Source organism: Nuphar pumila, chromosome 2 (genome assembly GCF_984573655.1).
Source record: "Nuphar pumila chromosome 2, dmNupPumi1.hap1.1, whole genome shotgun sequence".
In the NCBI taxonomy this organism is placed as follows: Eukaryota; Viridiplantae; Streptophyta; class Magnoliopsida; order Nymphaeales; family Nymphaeaceae; genus Nuphar; species Nuphar pumila.
Genome location: NC_143250.1, coordinates 90247320 through 90256959, shown reverse-complemented (window position 1 = coordinate 90256959; position 9640 = coordinate 90247320). Strand labels below are relative to the sequence as shown.

General features: G+C 41.5%; 1 pseudogene across 1 annotated transcript; it reads right to left on the bottom strand.

Moving 5' to 3' along the window:
* Window positions 1-2527: 2527 nt before the first annotated feature.
* On the bottom strand, window positions 2528-4098 carry LOC149846044 (aspartyl protease AED3 pseudogene; annotated as a pseudogene). Its single transcript, XR_016430498.1, has one exon. The product of XR_016430498.1 is annotated as an aspartyl protease AED3 pseudogene (transcript).
* Between the last annotated feature and the right edge of the window lie 5542 nt (window positions 4099-9640).

Genomic DNA, 9640 nt, shown 5'->3' with positions numbered 1-9640 from the left:
CAACCCCAAATGTTCTGCTTCTTCATGAGAGATGAAGTTATGTGTGACACTTGTGTCCACCAATGCCTTCGAGAGTCTCTTGTTGAGCAAGAGTTCCAAGTACATCAGTTTCTTGCATACAAGTGGATCCACGATAGTTGCCACCTTCAGTGTGTCTGCAGGTTGACGAACATCTTCATCGTGAACGACATTCACAACTTAGGGCTCACGATTACCTCCATTTCCTTGTCTGCGATTCCTATTGGGAAACACATTGGCCTAGTGATTGTAGTGGTAGATATAACAATCATGATGATGATAGTTGAGCCCTTGAAAATTGTTCATGTTTTGATTATTATTGTTAATATGGCCATCCTGTTGGCCTGAATTTTGCTGGTTTCTTCGGTCAACATTGTGCCCATTGTCGTCCCTTCTGTTATCTCTTTGATTGTTATTGTTATGGTCATTTTCAAACTATCTTTCTTGAAATATTGTGTTGTGCCTATCAAGCTTGGCAAGCTTCTTAACAACAACAAACACTACAACAAGAGTTGGAGGATTATGCCGAATGAGTTTCATAGCTGCCCACCCCTGCAATCCATGTGTAAAGTGGAACAACCGGTTTGCGTCACCTATGTCCTCGATGTCTAACATCACTAAGGTGAATGCCTTGACATAATCATGAATTGACCACGTCTGCTTCAAGGCTAGCAACTTTTTTTGGGCCAATCTTTCCTCATTTTTGGGCAAAAATAAGTTGTGCAGCTTTCTTTTGAGATCTGCCCATGAATCTAGCACGACAAGCCCTCGTCGAACATTGCCTAAGCAGTGTCTCTACTAAAAGATCACTTCATCCATAAAGTATATTATTGCAGTGCATAATTTTTCTGCCTCTTCCTCAACTCTAGCAGCATTAAGGTACTACTCTATCCGGTAAATAAAGTACATGACATCTTTCAAGTTTTGAGTGCCCATATACTTTTAAAGGCTTAGACAACTTGATATGCGACCTATTTACATGTGTCATTGTTCTATCAGTAGAGACAATCATCAACTGTCGCTCCAACTAATCATTCTTCTGTCGAACAACATCCATTTCTGCAGCTATGATATTGAACCGTTCTAACAAATCATCAACTTGGTAGCAAGATCATCCACTGAGTGCCCAAATTTAATGACAAGACTTTCTGCCAAATCCTCTACTCCCTATACTATCATATTGATCTTATAATCAAGCATCACAAAGGCAACATTAGTCACATTAACCAACTTCTGCATGTTGGTCATGGTATCCATCAACTAAGCGATATTGAGTACCCGATACCTGACACACAATCATAAGACATGAACTCTTCTTCAAGAGGAACCTGACTACCCGAAGGAATCATGTTGTATTTTTTAGATGACATTGTCAATCCTAACGTGTCGATAAGGCTCTAATACCAAATTATCATGGGTTTAGAAGTGAAGGCCCTCACGACAATGTCTCGGTTAATCTCAAACATCAAAAGTGGGCCTTTTAAGGGCACAAGCAAACTCTCAATACACGCGTAAGAGCATAAGCAAAAGTAGATGCATGCACAAACACAAAGCAAGAGCAATGAGAGAATGATGCATAAACTTCTTTATAGCAATTTGTAAGCAAAGTACATAGCGAGAGTGAGAGGGGGACAAGGACCCATTACTAGAGTATACGAGAGCTTAGATCAAATATCGTTTATAGGCACTGAAGAGTTTCAAAAAAATATATACATCATATGCAAAAAGTGAAAAACACGAGGTCCATAATACTCTGCGGTAAGGCTAAGCCCATTGCAACGTTCCGCTGTCCACATACCATTCAACCTCTCACAATTGACCTGAGCGGTTTGCAAGTCACTAACACTCCCTCTTTTAAGCCAAGTCGTGGGGCCCCACTCTTAATGGAGGGGCTATGTGGTTGGTGCCGAACACATTATTAGTGTTCGACCCTATCACTAGATCTGCTCACAGGGTATAGCCATGCCGGGCCACTTGTATGAGGTCATAATCGATTTTCCTAACACGAATATAATTGCCTCACACAAGGCCAGGCCAGACTTACGAGTATGTACTGTAATTTTTTATAATGCTCGTAAGTTCATCGGTGTAAAAACCTCAGGTTATCCTTGACCAACCCAACAGGGAGAACACTCCTGCTTCAACCTCGCGGCAAAAGATACACACCCAAAGTTTTCAACTTTGTGACATCTTTTCAGCTTGGTGACGTTCACAAATCCAGTAGCTCAAGCGCTAATGGGCACATCCATGTGCTCTATAGTATCATTAAATCTGAATAAATTAAGTATGACAAAGCTTTCTCTCTCTCTTCTGAAAAATGAAACGTGCATTTTAAAGTAAATTTAACGCGTTAATTATTTCGTTTTTCACAATGTAATGAAAGAGCATCATAACACAGTCAACAGTTGGAAAGAGAAGCCAGAAGAAGAAGAAGAAGAAGAAGAGCGACACCAAGAATGACGACGGCGAGGAGACCGACTAGCAAGTCCGAAAGACCAAATACTAGGAATAATAGAAAATTTTAAACCAACACTCTTCATTCTCATTCTCATTCTCATTCTCAGGGGGTTTACAAGAAGAGCGCTCGCGCTCGTTATTCGACTAGCTCTTAGCCTTTCACTCCATTATCCAACGCACGGTACACAGCTGATGAAAAAGGAGAGAGCAACAATGAGAGATGAAGGAAGGAGCAACCAAGTGGGGAACTAGCAAACTAGGTGCAGAGCTCCCGAGCGAAGCCGAGTCGGGAGTTGGCGAGGTCGATGACGACCCGCTGGTTCTGCTGCTGCAGGTTGGCGATGACGTTGACGACGGAGTTAACGTTGGGGGGAGCGGCGGCCATGGCTAGGCACGCCAGCGGCTCCGACGTGCTGTGGATCATCACGTTCTCCGTCTCCAGCGTCACGTCCATCCCCTCGAAGTGTAGCGTCACGTTGGGAGAAACTCCCGGCGACCTGAAGCACGTGTCGAACGCCCCCAGGCTCGTCACGGGTCCCCTGAACACCCTCCTGAACTCGTTCCGTATCGCCGCGTAGACTGGCACCACGAACCGGGTTATCACCGTCCCGGAATCCACCACCGTCCCGGCCCCAGTGCTCGGGTCAAAGGCCGGCAGCAGCGGAGCAGCCGCCACCATCTTTCCGCCGACGCTGATCCCCGTGAGGTTGACGTAGTAGAGCGAGGGGCGGTGGGGGTTGGTCAGCAGCGCGGTGGTCCTAATCAGCTTGGGCTGACCGACCGGACCGAGACGAAGCGAACCGGAGAAGTAGTAGGATCGGAAGCTCGGGAGGCAATAGGAGAAGGTGCCGTGGTAAAGCGGCCACGTCTGCGAGAGTAGGGAGAGTGGGCCGCGACCCAGCCCGAGGAGGCCCTGCGGCGGCAGCGAGTAGCCGACGGCCGATCGCACGCCGCCGAAGGCGAACCCGGGGATGACGTCGAGGGCCAACCGGAGGGTGTCCTTGTAGAGCGCGGCGGAGAAGTTGGAGTTGCCGCCGTAGGTCTGGTTAAAGAAGCAGGCAGCGTCGGCGCTCTTTGCGCAGTAGCCGGTTCTCAGGCGAGAGCATTCCGGTGAGTGGCAGCCGACCGGCCGGAAGGTGGCGGAGCGTCTGGGGAAAAAGGCAACGGAGTTCGGGGGGCAGCCGGTGCATCCGACCGTGGGCACCCACGTCGCGTCGTTGCTGGTGTCAAGGACCATGAACATGAGCTGACCCGGAGTGCCAAGCTTCACCCTCACGACGTAGTTGCCGGAGTTGGTGACGTGGAGGCCGGACGCCACCGGAACGGAGGGCTTTCGGCTTGTGATGGCCGCAATCCGGGACGCGTCGTTGGCGGCCATCTGGAGGACGGAGTCGAGGAGGGAGGTGGAGGGGTTGGTGGCGGAGGAGAAGGGGGAGCATTTGGAGTTGATGTGGAGGAGGGTGAGGGTGGTCGAGCCGTTGTCGTCAGGTGGAGCGGTGGCGCACGGATTGGAAGCGGCGGCAAAGATGTATGGGAACAGGAGGAGGAGTGTTAAGAAGGGGGCCGCCATGGTTAAAGAGGGGAAGGTCGACCGCGTGTCACGCAACGCAACGTTACCAGAGGTAGGTCGGTTGGTGTGTATATATATATAACCTAAGAAAAGTGGCACGAAAATAGAATTATGGTAAAGTATACAAAAATAATATCCTTTTTTCGTGTTCATGTTGTGAACCCTCTTTTTTTCATTTTTTTGGGTACCCATACAACGATACCATGGGATTTGAACTTGCAACTTCCCCACACAAGGAGACGTGCACTAGCTGCTCACTTGAATCAATGTTGTCAGTATCGGAATCGGACCTGTATCGTTTGGCCAACGATTCATGTGTATGCCGAATACTCAAATGTATGTTTTGAGTCTGCTAAAAAATAATTAAAAAATATTACTTGTCTATTAAAACGTAACACATGTTAAAACTATTAAACTAATGCTAAAATAATATTTAAAAATGATTTATAAGTTAATTTTTATATTTATTAAAAAAATAGCCTATTCATGTCAATATCATATCAATTTTCTGACGATAAGTATCGGCAGATACACACCGATACTGACAACATTGCTTGGAATATCCTCATTCTTGGAAATCATTGTGGAGAGAGATCTTATGAAAAAAAGAGATCATTACAAATGCTAGAACCGTATCTTGGTTGGTTGTTGTTGTGACAAAAGAAAAAAAGGAAAAAGAAAAGCCCACAATGGCTATGTTACTTGCGGATGTCACCATGTTGACGGGACATTACAAGTTAGAAACTCACGAGTTGCTATAAGGTCAAAGTTGGGGTGTACTTGGATGTAAGCAGAAGGGACATCATGGATCTTACCAGTCGATCGATAACGAGGGTTTTTTTGGATTATCAAAAAAAAAAAAAAAAAAGCCCTTAAAACAACACATTCCTCCTTATCCTGGAGGCACTTCCTATAAGTAACAAGCATCTTGCTGAGATTCGTTGAGCGTATGATTAAAGGAGCATATCATAAGGGAGATTAGGCATATAAGCTATTGAAAGAGATGAAATTATTACCACCGAGGTGGTATCCCATGTGGTAAGCGGGGTCTTGTGTCATCAAGCTGAAGGCCCAGGTTGGAATCACATGGGGCAACTGTTGTTTTGTTAGGGGTCCACCTAACCCCAGCTTGCCTTTCAAAAAAAAAAAGCGATGAAGTTATATCGAATAATATTCTCTTAACATGGAACGAAGTGTGCAAGCGATATAATGGAAATGCAATGTGTGTTTATTAGCTTTCAGCCTTTTTAACTGGCTGCAAGAATTTTCACTAAAAAAAAACAGGTTACAAGCATTAACAAATGAAGAGTTGATGCATTCTGAGGGCAGCGTAATGTTGAGAAGCCAAAATACTGCAAGCAGGAAATTTAATAAGATTATAAGAAGCAATAATTTGACATTACTATTGGAAAGTTTAATCGTTGTGGTGGGTCGGCAGTCGGCAACACACTGTTGATTAGCACGGCAACAATAAATATTAAATCTCCATCCTGCCTTTTGCCGTCCCGATTGCATGGGACACTTAAAACACTTCAGCTTTTGTGGACCAACCACAGCGCTGCGTGATCGATGAGATTCATTCAGCACTTGTCTGTCGTGTAAATAACAGTAAAGCCACTTCACACGCTAAGGACACGCCTGTGACTTCATTTTTTCGGTAGATTGCGAATAATGAAAGCAATCGACATCTTCCTTTCATGGTTCAACCAAGATTCAAATTGCAAATCCTTCCGGTTACTAAAAATTTGCAACAGAAGAAGAAGAAAATCACATATCAAATCAAATCATGTGGATTACCCTCCCACTTCAAAACCTTCTGGAGTTGCTGTAAGAAGGAGATTTACGAGTTGACATACTAATTCCACGATAACTAATCTTTTCTAAAAAACCTCAATGGATCAGACTTCATTCTCATTCCTAAAGAGGACCACGCCGAGGATATCTCCCGATTTTGACCGATTTTTTCTTCTAGAAACACCTTACAGATTACTTCCCAAAATCCTACTCCAGAGAATGAAATTAAGATGAGTTTGCCACCTTAATCTCTCGTTTTCAATGTGCATTCTTGACTAATCATAATATACATGACTGTGGACTGCTCGCAAAAGAAATCGTTGACTCCTTGAGCAAGTGTTCAATCTGCTTTCATTTTAAAAATCAATTTTCACAAAGCTTTTGACACAATCAATTGGCCCTTTCTCCGGTCTTGTATGGAGTCCACAGGGTTCTAATAAAGATTTATCAGATGGGTTTTTGAGCTAATCTCCATCGCTCAGATTGGAAAGTGATAGCTATTTCCAAATCAAGGAAGGCTTATGTCAGGGATGCCCTTTGTCGCCCCTCCAATTCATATCCTGGGAGAATCCTTTTGTCAAGCGCATAGAATTCTTCATAAACCCGTGACGTGCGGCCAGCCTAATGGCCAAAGGCAGCACACAAACACTTTTTTATGTGCCAAATCATTTCATTGAACCTATGCATTATTCCGTGCACAACTGCCTAGCGAAAGCTGATCAAACTCATCTCCAAATGAGTATTCTATCTGGTCCATGTCATTGACGTGCATAGCCATCCCATATCGGCTATAACCTTCAAATAGTGCACCGATGTCTTAGCTTTGCATGTCATGGAGCGTATCACTACTCCATGGGCACGCCTCCAATATAGCTTCGCCATCGAAGGGACAAGGTTTTACGACCCTCAGTCCGAAGACCAATTGATGATTGCATGTCATAGAGAAGAGCACCACCCATACTTGTTTGCCATCCCTTAGGCATTCACTCGCCTAACCCCAAGTCACTATACTTGGTTGGAATTACCTAAGGTCATCCCTGACGGAATTAACCCTAACCCAAACGCTACGCATGAAAACTCATCCAAGTTGAGAGGTCCTTAACCAAATCCCTAAAAGCAACATCCTTTAATTTTTTGACACTGCTTAACTAAACAACACTTTATATTTGTGTTGCTACACACCGTCACACCAACAATAAATATCGGTGCCTATTGCATGTCATGCTATTACCACATGTCATCGATCAAGTCAATGCATACCGCACGTTTCTACACTCGGTGCATTTTTCACTCAGCTGAGCTCCACACTGCACATGCTCCATTCACAAAATAACTTCAACGGTCTTTCAATGTTATCCAAAATCCGTAGCTCAGTGACAAAATTGCACAACCATATTCCATGATTGGATTCCTCATAACAGGCTATGAACTCTGCTGCCATAATGAAAGAAATAATGAGTGTTTGCTTAGCACTCCTCCAAGAAATAACTCCTCCTACTAACAGATAAACATGCCCGATGTAAATCTACAACTGTCTTGGCACCCGACAATGTCAGAATCAGAATATTTAACAATCTCTAACTGATTTGACTTCTTGTATGTGAGCATGTAATTTTTTGTTCTTTGTACGTACCATATAACCCATTTTGCTGCTTTCTAATGATCCATTTTTGGGTTACTCAAATATCTGCCTAACATCCCAATAATGTATGCAATATTCAGACATGTATACACTTAAACATACATAAGACTTCATATATCTGATGCATAAGAAATCTTTTTCATATCATTTACTTTAAACTTGTGTTTGGGGCACTGAGTGAGACTAAACTTGTCTCCCTAAGCAACAGAGGTGTCACCTGGTTTATAATCTTTCATGCCAAATCTATCAAGAATCCTTTTGATATAATTTTTTTGTGATAATTTAAGAATATTTTGAGAATGATCTCGATGTATTTGAATTCTTAATACAAAAGAGGCATCACCAAGATCTTTCATTTTAAATTTCTTTGTCAGAAATATCTTGGTTTTGTGCAATAAGCTTACATCATTACTGGCAAGTAATATGTCATTGACATATAAAACCAGAAAAATATATTTACCACAATTGAAATTAGGGTATATACACTCTTCAACCACATTCATCTCAAAACCAAATGAGAGAACAACTTAATGAAATTTATGATACCATTGATGGGAAGTCTGCTTGAGTCTATATATGGATTTCTTTAATTTGCAAACTATTTTTTTTGCATCGCCCGAGATAAAATATTTCGGTTGCACCATATATATTGTCTCATCAATATCACCATTAAAGAATGCAGTCTTTACATCCATCTGATGTATTTTCAAATCAAAATGAGGTACAAGTGCCATCATTATTTTGAAAGAGTCTTTTGTACAAACTGGAGAGAAAGTCTTTGTATAGTTAATGCCTTCTCCTTGAGTAAACCCTTTTGCAACAATATGAGCCTTATATCTTTCCACATCACCCTTCGAATCCCTCTTGATTTTAAATATCTATTTGCAACCAATGGGTTTCACACATTCAGGTAATGTGACAATATCTCATATGTCATTGTCTTTCATAGATTTAAACTTTTTATGCATGACATTGATCTACTTTTGAGAGTTAGAACTCTATATAGCTCGATGAAAGTTTATTAGATCATCTTCTTTTATGTCAGTGTCACCCTTATGTTCTTAGAGAAAGATAATATAATTATCTGAAATTTTCCTTCTTTCCTCTCTAGTAGATTTTCTCAATGACACTTGTTCTTGAGTTTCTTGAGGTTGTCGAGTTTGTTCTTCAAGAATAAACTCTTAATTTTGGATAGAGAGATCTTAAACATTTCATTGTTCAAGATTTGTTTAAACAATGTAAGAAATTGAAATCTGACCATTGTTAATAACTGTAAGATGAGAAACAAATTCTTCATTAAAAGCAATGTTTTTTACCTTATTACCTCCCCCAAACTCAATATCCTAAAAGAACCAAACATTTTCGTCTAAAAAAAGACTTATTCAGAGGGTCATAAAATGTATAACTCCTAGATCTTTCAGAATATCCAACAAAATAGCAGCTAACCGTTCTTAAATCCAGCTTTCTTTTATGTGACCTATATAGCCTTGCCTAAGCTAGACATCTCCAAATATGAAAATGCTTCATACTAGGCCTCTTGCCTGTCCACAGTTTATATGGAGCTTTAGTTACTGTTTTAGTTTGTACTCTATTCAGTATATAAGTTACAGTCTTTAGAGCTTCTCTCCAGAAGGATTCTGATAAAGTAGAATGATAAATCATACTCCTTACCATATTCTTTAAAGTCTCATTTTATTTCTCAACAACACCATTCATGCTAGACTGCCTTACATGGTATACTGTGAAATGATACTGCATTCTTCCAGGAATTTAACAAATAACCATGGACATTGTTCACCTGATCCAACATATCTACCATAGTATTCACCACCATGGTCAGATCTGATGTCTTTAATACTTTTGCGAAGTTGAATTTCAACTTCAGCCTTATATGATTTGAACACATCCAGTGATTGAGATTTTTCATGAATCAAATATAGGTAGTCATAACGTGAATAGTCATTTATGAACGTAATAAAATATTATTGACCATTCTAGGAAGCTATAGAGAATAACCCATAAATATCCGTTTGTACTTTTGTTGGCACCTAATTTCTTTATGTTTGTTCATTTCCCTTTTATGTACTCAACACAAACCTGAAAGTCAGTGAAATTAAGGAAATCAAGAATTTCACTTGCCACAAGTTATTCTATTCTTT